This window comes from Bubalus kerabau, chromosome 3 (assembly GCF_029407905.1).
Source record: "Bubalus kerabau isolate K-KA32 ecotype Philippines breed swamp buffalo chromosome 3, PCC_UOA_SB_1v2, whole genome shotgun sequence".
NCBI lineage: Eukaryota > Metazoa > Chordata > Mammalia > Artiodactyla > Bovidae > Bubalus > Bubalus kerabau.
The window spans coordinates 176,805,050-176,818,341 of record NC_073626.1 but is presented as its reverse complement, the minus strand read 5'-3'; positions in this window follow the sequence as shown (position 1 = coordinate 176,818,341).

Genomic DNA, 13,292 nt, shown 5'->3' with positions numbered 1-13,292 from the left:
CCATGAGATGCCAGCTAGCACATATTACCCTTCCTCCCAGGGATTTGCTGCCAGGTCGTGCCAATTTGCCTGCCCCTGGCTGAAGTTCAACAGCACAGGGGGATCTGTGCCCCACCCCCTTTCTCAGTGACCAGAATTCATTCTGTTGACAAGGCCAGCCCTTTTGTTTTGTTTTGTTTTAATTGTGCTGCTAGGTGGGGGAGGGGTGTGGTTAATGAGTGTGGACTTTACAGGCAGAGATAGCTGATTTCTGATCTCAAGTCCTTCACCCGCCAGCTGAGAGGCCTTGGCAAATCCCTTCATCTCTGAGGTTCTGTATCCTAAATTTTAAACGGTGATGACATTTTCTCTCTTTGGTTGCTAAAATGCTTGAAAGAGACCACACGTATAGACTGGCTGGCATGGTAAGTGCTCAGTGACTGTGGAGAATGGGATTGAAAAGAAGAGGATTTGATATCATCAAACACAACTGGCATTTAGCCTTCATCCTCTTCACATCTATCTTCCCTGATGCTGGTCTGTTCTCTGCTTTGTTCTGATTCCAAACTGTGAGTCAGATCCATTTGGCTCTCCCTGCCTTTGATGACCCAGATCCCCCATTTTCCAGGCTGCCCATCACAGTCCTGAGGATGCATCTAGATCTTAGATAATAACCTGATCATGATCCCTGAATGTTACTTCCTCTTAGTTTATCCAGCAAGATACATACTTGTATCTAGTTCCCTCCACTTCTTTCAGAAGCCAACTCTCCTCCCCAGCCAGAGTTCACATGGAGATGTTAAGACAGATAGGAGACAGCTAACTTTGGTGTCCCTAATGCTAGACTGTCCCCAACCTAGACAGACACAGCCAGGTGAACATGGTCCAGGAGCCCTCCCCATCCACCCTTTGAATGTCTTGCAGCCCCATGGACTGTAGCCTGTCAGACTCCTCTGTTCCTGGATTCTCCAGGCAAGAATACTGGAGTGGGTTGCCATTTCCTTCTCCAGAGGATCTTCCTGACCCAGGAATCAAACCCAGGTCTCCTTCATTGCAGGCAGATTCTTTACTGACTGAGCTATGAGGGAAGCCCCTACCCTTTGGGAACTCCAGCATATTGTGATGCTTCTGTCCTATTTCTAAATGCGCCTGCCATTTGGGATTCTTAAGGCTATAAGAAGGTGGGATATGGTGATCTTGTACGGTGGACCAGGAGAGGGAGTGATTTTAGGGTAAAGGAAGTGCCTCCTCTTCCCCTTGGCCTAGACATCCTGTTGCAGGTCCTGGCCCTTTGTCTCCTTCAGAACCATGGACAGCAGCCATAAAGCCCTAGACTCTTACCCAATGCCAAAAAGACACTACTAACATGATGGAAATGAACCTGAGATCATCTCAGGTCAACAGTACATTTCATGAACAGAGAGTTGTTTAGGAGTTGTTTAGAACTAGGAGAGTTGTTTAGAAGTGATATGGTTTAATAAAGAGGTCACTGGACTGGAAAGCTGAAGCCTTGGGTTTGCTATGTGACCTTGAGCAAACTATCTCCCCTCCATGAACTCTAGCACCCCTAAATCCATCATTCCAAGATATCTGCTTGGAGACACAAGAAGTGGATAATAGTTCAAGATCTAATCCTAATTAGACTCCAATTAAAATAAATAAATTTATATTAAAAAAATAAAAATCTGTTTTTGGAACATATAGATGTAGATATCATACTTTCTTGAAATCAACAGTGATTTATGAACATTGTAGAGGAAATAATTTCATGAGTTTTCTAAACCACATAGCGGTCAAGTTTATATCTCTAATGATAATTTTTAGAGAAATGAAACTGACAAAATCAAGATTGCTGGGAGAAATATCAATAAACTCAAAAAAAAAAAATCTAATCCTGTCCCCATATGAGAAAAAGCATCCCCAGCAACCTGGTGGAGCTACTGATGACTTACTGTGCTTTTGCCTTGCAAATATTTTACTCCTTCCATTTTATACAGTAATGGTTTGATAGATGGCTAATCAACATAGCCGTGTTCATCAATGTCAAACTAATTAGATATTTCCTGTAAAATTTCTTTATAGAGAACCTCATGAAACATCAATAAGCCCTCCAAGCTCCTGGATTCAGAGAATATTCCAACTAGAAGTGCTTTGACAATGGTTCCATCCACCCCCTTCATTGTCCAGTTGAGGGAGCAGAGGCCAAGAGAGGGAGAATGACTTGAGTTAGTGGAAGAGCTGGACCACAAATGGAATTGACTCTTTGCTTCCAGACAGTACAATGACCACTTCCCTCTATAGGTGTAGGGAAATTGACCAAAAACATTTTGATCATGTCACTGGGTTGAGAACCCTGAAGATGTACAAAGCAATGATCCTGCCATTTACTGACCATTCACCATGCAAGTCTCATGATAATCACAGAAAAAAAGACCATTTTGTCTTCACTATAAAGATGAAGAACCTAAGACTCAGAGACTTGTGGATAATTCAGAAGAAAGATGAACAAGACACTTGGGTCCTGCTTACAGCAAACCACATTTTTAACAACTACGTTCTACCCACTCTTAGAGGCCCGTTTTGCCAACTCTAGTTTCACCCTAACTCTGACTGCCATCACTAACTCAGCCTGCTTTGCTGATAAACTGAAACTTCTTCAGTTTTAGCACAGCAGGTCCTGCATCCCAGGAAATCCCTCAGTCTGGGGCAAACCAGAATGGTTGATGACTTCTACTATAACTCCAGCCTGCATTCAAATTGTCACCCGTTCCCCACATCTCTGCTCTTCCAGCTGGTGGAATGTCAGGCATGGAACATCACCCCAGGGTGTAAGTATTACTCAAAGATTTGGACAGCAACATTTTTACTAACATAAATACAACTAAGTCACGGACTGGATTGCAAAATTCACAGGGCTTTTAAAGATAAACCATCAGTCTTCAGGATGTTTTATTCATGGGGATAGCATTTCTGTTCATGCCTCTATTTATTCACTTTGCCCTTTAGAAGTATCCATCCTAACACAAGAGGTCACCTTGATCTTAGCCTTAAACTTGGTCTTTGCATTGACTGAGCTTTTCCAACCATCCTACACTAACCACAGCTTAAAATACAGGATTTGAGTGCAGCCCTATCCAATTCATGAAACTGATCCTGATTTTACCCTTGAGATGATCCTAATCTGTCTCAACCAAAAGTCATCCCTGGACTCCTGAGCCTAAGAAATAGATACAGTGTTATGTCTGGTGTTAGATATATAGTTGGATTCGAGGTCCAGCTTTTCTACTGACTAATGATGTCACCTCACTAAGTCTCCATTTTTTTGTCCTTCAGATGGGGTTAATGACCTATGTTAGATGGAATTATTTACACACAGTGCTCAGGTCAGGGGCTGGCACAGCCATTTCTGACCTGGTCAAAATTCTTGACGGGTCAAAAAATTCTTGATGGGAATCTAACCTTTACTTTAAACGTATCTAAGCCTACTCCAGAGAAGGCAGTGGCACCCCACTCCAGTACTCTTGCCTGGCAAATCCCATGGATGGAGGGGCCTGGTGGGCTGCAGTCCATGAGGTCGCTAGGAGTCAGACACGACTGAACGACTTCACTTTATTTTTTCACTTTCATGCATTGGAGAAGGAAATGGCAACCCACTCCAGTGTTCTTGCCTGGAGAATCCCAGGGACAGGGGAGCCTGGTGGGTTGCCGTCTATGGGGTCACACAGAGTCGGACACGACTAAAGCGACTTAGCAGCAGCAGCAGCAAGCCTACTCCAGCCCTTCATACACTGTCCCCAGTGCTTACTATGATGATGACTGAAACCCAGGCTTAAGCACTTGTCCTCTGCAGCCTCTGCACTTATCACACAGGGGGACCAGTGTCCCATGCTAAGTTAGGACACTTCCACTCTCTCCTCACATTATGTCTTGTTAAGAATGTTTTCAGAAAGTAAAAAAATATCCCCCAAAGAACAAGCTGCTTTGAAAGAACATCTGCAAGGGGACTGGAGAAAACAGACGTCAGGAGCCCAGAAGGGCAGCAGAAGGATGCATGGCTCTTTTGGCCCTTGAAAGCCTCTCACCTTGACAGTCCAGGCCAGGCTGCAAGCCCAGTGTGTGCCACACCTCTGCCCCCAACGATCTGTGTAGTCAGGGTCAATCACTTACCCTTTCTGACCTCAGCTTTCTGCTCTACAATAAATTGCCAGGGCCAGAGTCTAGGGCTCCTCCAGCTCTGACATCCAGGAGACCCCAGTTGGCTCTGACCCCAGGGCATGGGTCTTTTCTATTTGTAGGTCTCCTGAGACTTCATCTGCAAAGCCTCATTTTTATTTCATTTGCAGCTAGTGCATCCTCACATGCTCCCAAGAGAAGCAGGAGCCCTAACTCTCTGAGTCACCTTGATTCCTGTCTCTGAGATCAGGCTTCCTGAGTCCACATTTCTCATTACAGGGCCGTGGGACCAGGAGCAGGAGACCAGAGTTGAAGTCTGGATGCTGGATACTCAGAATGAGCTCAGGCACACACCCTACCCTGGGTCTCAAGTCCTCTGTTTAGATAAAATAAACTCAATTTTTGCCAGGACTCTCACAGCTTGATAGCCTGGGAAGCTTATACTGTGCAACACACCCTCACCTGCCTCGCCTCAGATTCACTCAAAACCCCACCTGCAGAGGCTCACCTGTGAGCCAGGCCCTGGGGATACAGGATGCGTGAGACCTTGTTGATTCCACTGAGTGACACTCTCAGTCCCATGGGGAAGGGAACCAGATGGAGTAATGACCCAACTCTGGGCAAAAGGACAGGGCCAGGTCAGCACAGAGCACCCTAGGACCCTGAACTCTGTCCATTTTGGGTGTTCAGGAGAGCTCCCCAGGGCCTGGGCATACCTCCTCTGTGGCTTCCAAACCTGCTCCACAAGGAGCCACCTGCGAGGCCTTGGACAAGTCATCCCCCACAGGATCTGTTGCCTGGTGTGTCTAAACCAGGTCTCAGCTCAAACAGCAACTTCCCCAGGAGGCTTTATTGGACCCCAACCTAAAGTAGCTCCAATCCCTGTCTTCCACATGGTCTGGAAATTATTTGTTACTTGTTTATTGTCAGAAAGCCCCTGATCACACATACACCAAATGAAATTCTTTTATGTATTTACACAATAAACACTTTTGTACCAGGTAATGTTCCAGGAGCTGGAGATTCAGCAGTAAGCAAAACTAACAACATTTCCTCTATAGACCCTCAGTAGATTAGCTTGCACAGAGATAGCAAGGTAAATAAATAAAATATAGAGAGTGTATTAGGACAGTGGTAAGTGATCAGGAGATTAAAGGAGACAGGAGGAGGGGTGAGAAGTGCCAGGAGGCTGAGGTGCAATTTCACATGGTTGGTCAGAAAGAGCATTTCTGGGAAGGACTCATGTGAACACAGACCAGAAAGAAGTAAGGCTGTGGGCCCTGAGGGTCCCTGTGAGGGGAGAATCCCAGGCTATAGGAACCATAAGCCAAGGTGGAAGGCAAGAGTGTGCCTGGTACACCCAGGGGTCAGGAGGCCCATGTGGATGGGGCAGAGTGAGGGAGAGGCTATAGAGGCCCTGGGGGTTAGGGAAGAACTCTGGTGTTACCATAGAAAGATAGGAGCCAGGGAGGATGTGAGCAGAGGAGAGAGGTGGTTGCCTGGTGTTGTTAAAGTCTCTCCTGCTACTCAGTGGAGAAGAGACAATAGGAGGCAAGAGTGGAATCAGTAAGACAGCTGGGCAGAATAATCCAGGCTGTGGGCAATGGTAGATTGAATTGTGATAAGAGCATGAGGGTGAGAGATGTTGGATTTTTTAAAAGTATTCAGCACAGCAGCTGGTACACAGTAGGTCCATAGGAGATGGCAGCTATGATGGAAGATGCTGAGAAATCTGAAATGAAATCTTCCAGCTGCCTGCCCTCATCTCTCTGAGACTTAGTAACTATGTTTTCAATCTCTCAGAGGGGATTAAGGAAGAAATATCTTCAGGCTGTGAAGAGAAATTGCCAATGAGATGGTAAGGGTCTAAGTTGCTTGCCAAGGTCTTTGAAACCGTGGAAAAAGACAAGAGGGCCAGATTATATAAGTGATAAAACACTAACATTCACACATTCAACATGTGCTTGAAAGATGCACACCCAGAATATTTTTAAGGGTAAGTTAACCTTTAAAAATGATTTGCTCTTTCTTGATTTAAAAAAAGTTTGAGAGGTAAAACAGATATGTGCATGTGCTGACTTCAGTTTTCCCAAAGGAATCCCTTTTCCCTTGTAATATATTCTGTCTTTGGGATTTTAACTGGATATAGCCAAAGCTATGGTTTTTCCAGTACTCATGTATGGATATGAGAGTTGGACCATAAAGAAACCTGAGTGCCAAATAATGGATGCTTTTGAACTGTGGTGTTGGAGAAGACTCTTGAGAGTCCCTTGGACTGCAAGGAAATCCAACCAGTCCAGCCTAAAGGAAATCAATCCTGAATATTCATTGGAAGGACTTGTGCTGAAGCTGAAGCTGAAGCTCCAATACTTTGATCACCTGATGCAAAGAGCTGACCCATTGGAAAAGACCCTGATGCTGGGAAAGATTGAGGGCAGGAGGAGAAGGGGACAACATAGGATGGGATGGTTGGATGGCATCACCAACTTAATGGACATGAGCTTGAGTAAACTCCGGGAGTTGGTGATGGATCGGGAAGGCTGGCGTGCTGCAGTCCATGGGGTTGCAAAGAGTTGAACACGACTGAGTGATTAAACTGAACTGAACTGAATTACATCAGTAGCCATGCTTTGGTCACATGGGCAATAAATCATATGCATTTCTTTAGGAGTGAAACTGACAACCAGTTTAGAATAGAAAATCTGGTTGGGTGTGAGTATGTGTGTATAGTTGAGTAAAAACTATATAGTGTTTCTACAGTGTGTATAGAAAAAAAATCCCTGAGGTAATTCAGCCATTCAAAGCAAGCCATCCAGTTTGTTGGGTTTTATTTTTGATGAAAATATCTGAAGATAATTCAAGATAAGGTCAGAGGTAGCCTAGGAGAGTGAAGAGATAGAGCCCAACAAAGCAAGAAAATGGAGCTAGGGCTTGGGCTGGGACTCATGTGGTTGTCAGGACGCCGCCTCAGACTAACAGGGTGACCTAGAGCCCACTGCTCCTCTTTCTGGACCTCAGTTTCAACAATGTGTAAAACAAAGGGTGATTTCATCTCTAAGATTTCTTTTTTCTAACTTCTAAATTTGTAAATAAGCCAAAGAAGAAGGGGGGTAAATGAGAAATGAGAGGAGACAGGAAGGATAATTCTGTTGTGCTTGGGACTTTGATTCAAAGAACAAAATGAGGCAGGGTAGGCATCCACCTCCCCTCACAAACACATCAAAAGGACAACTGTATGTGGAGCAACTCACATTGAAAAAGACTTGAGACAGGCTTTTCTGCAACCGAGGCTATAAAGAAAGATCCCATGGAATCTAATAGGAAGGGAGGAAAAGTGATCTAAAAGAAAAAGAGGAAAAACAAAACAGAATAACTACAAAACAACCAGAAAACAGGTAGCAGAATGGCAATATGTACATATCTACTACTAATAACTTTAAATGTCAATGAAGCATTTGTTCCAATAAAAAGGCATAAGGATTCGATTTTAAAAAATGAGTTTCATTTATATGTTACTCCAAGAGACTTACTTCAGAGCTAAAGACACATACAGACTGAAAGTGAGGGGATAGAAAAAGATAATTCATGTAAATGGGGATGAAAGCAAAGCTGGGGTAGCAATGCTCATATCAGACAATTAGGCCTTAAAACAAAGTTTATAACAAATTACAAAGAGCATTATATAATGATAAAAGGATCAATACAGGAAGAGAATATAACATACAAAAACCTATACTCACCTAATATAGAAACACCTAAACATATAAAACAAATATTAACAGACATAAAGGGAGAAACCAACAAAAACACAATAATAGTAGGGGACTTATACACCTCATTTACATCAATGGACAGATCAGACAGAACACCAATAAGGGAACAGTGGCGTTAAGTTACACATTAAACCAATTGGGCTTAATAGATATCTATAGGACATGTCATCCCAAAATAGCAAAATACACATTCTCTTCAAGTGCATGTGGAACATTCTCCAGGAGAGATCACATGCTAAGTCACAAAACAAGTCTCAACAAATTTAAGAGGATAAAATACAGCAAGTACTTTTTCTGACCATAATAATATGAAACTAGAAATCAGTTACAGGAAGAAAAACGAGAAAAACACAAACATATAAAGACTAAACTCAAGGCTAAAAGCCAATGGGTCAACAAAGAAATCACAGAGGAAATCAGAAAATATTCTGAGATAAATGAAAATAAAAACACATCTTCCCCAAATCTATGGGTTACATCAAAAGCAATTCCTAAAGAGAAGATTATAGCAGTACAGGCCTATCTCAAGAAACAAGAAAAATATCAAGTAAACAACCTAAACTACCATATAAAGGATTAGAAAAAGTAGAACAAACAAAGCACAAAGTCAGCATAAGAAAGGAAATAATAAAGATCAAAGTGAAAATAAATAAAATTGAGATCAAAAAAAGCAATAGAAAAGATCAATGATAAGCCTTTATCCAGACTCACCAAGATAAAAAGAGAGGATCCAAATAAAATAAGAAATGAAAGAGGAGAAATTACAACCAATGTCACAAAGATACAACTAATCACAAGAGAATATTACAGTTTCATGCCAACAAATTGAACACACTAGAAGAAATGACTGTTACCCGCCAGGCCTCTCTGTCCAAGGAATTCTCCAGGCATGAATACTGAAGTGGGTCACCATGCCCTACTCCACAGGATCTTCCTGACCCAGGGATCAAACCCATGTTTCCTGTGGCTCCTATGCTGCAGGCAGATTCTTTACTGCTGAGTCACATAGAAGAAATGGATAAATTTATAGAAATATACACTCTTCCAAAACTGAATCAGGAAGAAATAATCTGAACAGACCAATTATTCATATTGAAATTAAATCAGTAAGCAAAAAACTTCCAACAAACAGAAGTCCCAGACTGGAGAGTTTCACAAACGAATTCTACCAAACATATAAAGAAGAGTTACTCCTCTAACTATCCCAAAAAACTGAAGAGGAGCAACACTCTCAAATTCATTCTACAAGGCTACCATTACCTGATACCAAAACCATATAAATACGCAACAACAGCAAAGAAAATTACAGGCCAATATCTCTGATAAATACAGATGTAAAAACTCCTCAACAAAATTATGAATTTAAGAATATATTAAAAAGAGCATGCCACGCCATGATCAAGTGGAATTTATTCCAGGGATGCAAGCATGGTTCAAATCAATGCAAATCAATCAATGTTATACACCACACTAACAAAAGGAATAATAAAAATCACATGATAATCTATACATACAGAGAAAGCATTTGAAAAAATTTAACATCCTTTCACTTCATGGCAAAATATGGGAAAATAGTGGAAACAGTGACAGACTTTATTTTGGGGGGCTTCAAAATCACTGCAGATGGTGACTGTAGCCATGAAATTAAAAGATGCTTACTCCTTGGAAGGAAAGTTATGACCAACCTAGATAGCATATTATAAAGCAGAGACATTACTTTGCCAACAAAGGTCTAATCAAGACTATGGTTTTTCCAGTAGTCATGTATAGATGTGAGAGTTGGACTATAAAGAAATCTGAGCACCAAAGAATTGATGCTTTTGAACTGTGGTGTTGGAAAAGACTCTTGAGAGTCCCTTGGACTGCAAGGAGATCCAACCAGCCCATCCTAAAGGAAATCAGTCCTGAGTATTCATTGGAAGGACTGATGCTGAAGCTGAAGCTCCAATACTTTAGCCACCTGATACGAAGAACTGACTCATTGGAAAAGACCCTGATGCTGGGAAAGATTGAAGGCAGGAGGAGAAGGGGACGACAGAGGATGGGATGGTTGGATGGCATCTTTGGCTCAATGGACATGAGTTTGAGTAAACTCCGGGAGTTGGTAATGGACAGGGAGGCCTGGCGTGCTGCAGTCCATGGGGTCGCAAAGAGTTGGACACGACTGAGTGACTGAACTGAACTAAACTGAATATCCATTCATGATAAAAAGCTCTCCTCAAAGTTGGTGTAGAAGGAACATATCTCAACATAATAAAATCCATTTATGACAAACCCACAGCCAAATTGTACTCAACAGAGTGAAAAGCTGAAAGCTTCTCCTCTAAAATCAGAAACAAGACAAGGATGCCCACTCTCTCCATTTCTATTTAACATAGTAGTGGAAGTCCTAGCCACGGCAGTTGGATAAGAAAAAGAATTAAAATGGTTCAAATTGGGAGAGAAGAATTAAGATTGTCACTATTTGAAGATGACATGATACCATATATAGAAAATCCTGAAATCTCTACCAAAAAGCTATTAGAACCAAATTTAGCAAGGCAGCAGGATACAAGATTAACATACAGAAATCTGCTGCTTCCTTACATGATAATAATGAACTACCAGAAAGAGAAAATAAAAACGTCATTCCATTTACAATAAAATCAAAAGGAATATAGGAATAAATTTAACTGTAGAGGTGGAAGACATACACTCTGAAAACTATATGGCATTTATGAAGGAAAGAGAAGATGATAACAATAAATGGAATGATATCCTGTGTTCTCGGATCATAAGAATTAATATTGTTAGATGTCCATACTACCCAAAGCAATTGAGAGGTTTAATGCAATCCCTATCAAAATACTCATGACATTTTTTCAAAAAACTAGAAAAAAGTGTAATAAAATATATATGAAACCACAAAAGACCCCAAATAGTCAAAGCAATTTGAGAAAAAATAATTAAGCTGAGATTTCACAGTCTCTGACTTCAGGCTTTACTACAAAGCTACACTTACAGTATGGCACTGGCATAAAAACAGACACACAGATCAGGGGAACAGAACAGAGGACGCAGAAAGTACCCCACACACTATGGCCAATAGTCTAGAACAAAGGAGACAAAAACGTAAACGAGGAAAAGACAGTCTCTTCAATAAGCAGTTTTGGGAAAACTGGACAGCAAAGTATGAAAGAATGAAATTAGAACATTTTCTCACACCATATACAAAAATAAATTCATAATGGATTAAAGACTTAACTATAAGAACAGAAACATCAAACTCCTAGAACACATAGGCAGCACACTCTTTACATAAGGCTTAGTAATATTTTTTCTGGATCTGACTCCTCAAGTAAGGGAAACAAAAACAAAACTGAACAAATGGGACCTAATTAAACATAAAAGATTTTGAACAGTGAAAGAAATTATTGACAAAAGGAAAAGACAGTTTAATGAATGGGAGAAAATAATTGCAAAAGATATGTCTGATAAGAGGTTAATAGCCAAAATATATAAACAGCTCAAAAAAATTCAATATCAGAACAACCGATTTTAAAATGGGCAGAAGATCTGAAGAGACATTTTTCCAAAAAGGCATACATATAGCCACAGGCACATGAAAACATGCTCTTTATCACTGATTATCAGATAAGTCCAAATCAAAACCATAACAAAATAGCACCTCACATCTGTCAGAAAAGCTACTGTTAAAAAGACCACAAATAACAAATGTTGGTGAGAATGTGATTAAAAGGGAACCCTAAAAAATCCAATGGACAGAGGAGCCTGGTAGGCTGCAGACCATGGGGTCGAGAAGAGTCGGACACGACTGAGCGACTTCACTTTCACTTTTCCCTTTCAAGCATTGGAGAAGGAAATGGCAACCCACTCCAGTGTTCTTGCCTGGAGAATCCCAGGGATGGGGGAGCCTGGTGCGCCACCGTCTATGGGGTCGCACAGAGTCCGACACGACTGAAGCGATTTAGCAGCAGCAGCAGCAATAAATTGCTGGCGGAAATGTAAATTGATGCAGCTACTGTGGGAAACGGTACGGAGTTCCTCAAAAAGCTAAAAACAGAACTAACACATGATATAGCAGTTCCACTCCTAGATATATGTGTGAAGAAACTGAAAGCACTAATTTGAGAAGATACATGCATTCCAGTGGTCATAGCAGTATTATTTACAGTGACCAAGATACAGATGGAGAAGGAAAGGGCAACCCACTCCAGTTTTCTTGCCTGAAGAATCCCCATGGACAGAGGAGCCTGGCGGACTACAGTCCACGGGGTCGCAAAGAGTCGGATGTGAATGAAGCAACTTAGCATGCACACAAGATACAGAATCAACCTAAGTGTCCATCAACAGATCAATGGATAAAGAAGATATGATATAAATAGACAATAAAATATTGTTGTTGATGTTGTTTAATCACTAAGTCAAAGACTGTAGGCTCATTTGTCCTTGGGATTTCCCAGGCAAGAATACTGGAGTAGGTTGCCATTTCCTTCTCCAGGGGATTTTCCCAACCCAGGAATCGAACCCAAGTCTCCTGCATTGCAGGCTACCCACTCCAGTATTCTTGAGCTTCCCTGGTGGCTCAGCTGGTAAAGAATCTATCTGCAATGCAGGAGACGTGGGTTCAATCCCTGAGTTGGGAAGATCCCCTGGAGAAGGAAATGACTACCCACTCCAGTATTCTGGTCTGGAGAATTCCATGGACTGTATAGTCCATGGGGTCCCAAAAAGTCAGACACAACTGAGCCACTTTCACTTTCATTTCACTTTCATAGACTGTAGCCTATGAACCCTAGCTGGCCAGGTTCCTTCTGTCCATGGGATTTCCCAGGCAAGAATACTAGAGTGGGTTGCCATTTCCTCCTCCAGCCGATCTTCCTGACCCAGGGATAGAACCCACATTTCATGCATTGCCAGGCAGTTTCTTTACCACTAAACTGCCAGAGAAGTCCACTGGAAATATTCAGTTCAGTTCAGTTCAGTCACTCAGTCGTGTCTGACTCTTTGCGACCCCATGAATCACAGCACGCCAGGCCTCCCTGTCCATCACCAACTCCCGGAGTTCACTCAAACTCACATCCATCGAGTCAGTGATGCCATCCAGCCATCTCATCCTCTGTCATCCCCTTCTCCTCCCGCCCCCAATCCCTCCCAGCATCAGAGTCTTTTCCAATGAGTCAACTCTCACATGAGGTGGCCAAAGTACTGGAGTTTCAGCTTTAGCATCATTCCTTCCAAAGAAATCCCAGGGCTGATCTCCTTCAGAATGGACTGGTTGGATCTCCTTGCAGTCCAAGGGACTCTCAAGAGTCTTCTCCAACACCACAGTTCAAAAGCATCAATTCTTCGGTGCTCAGCCTTCTT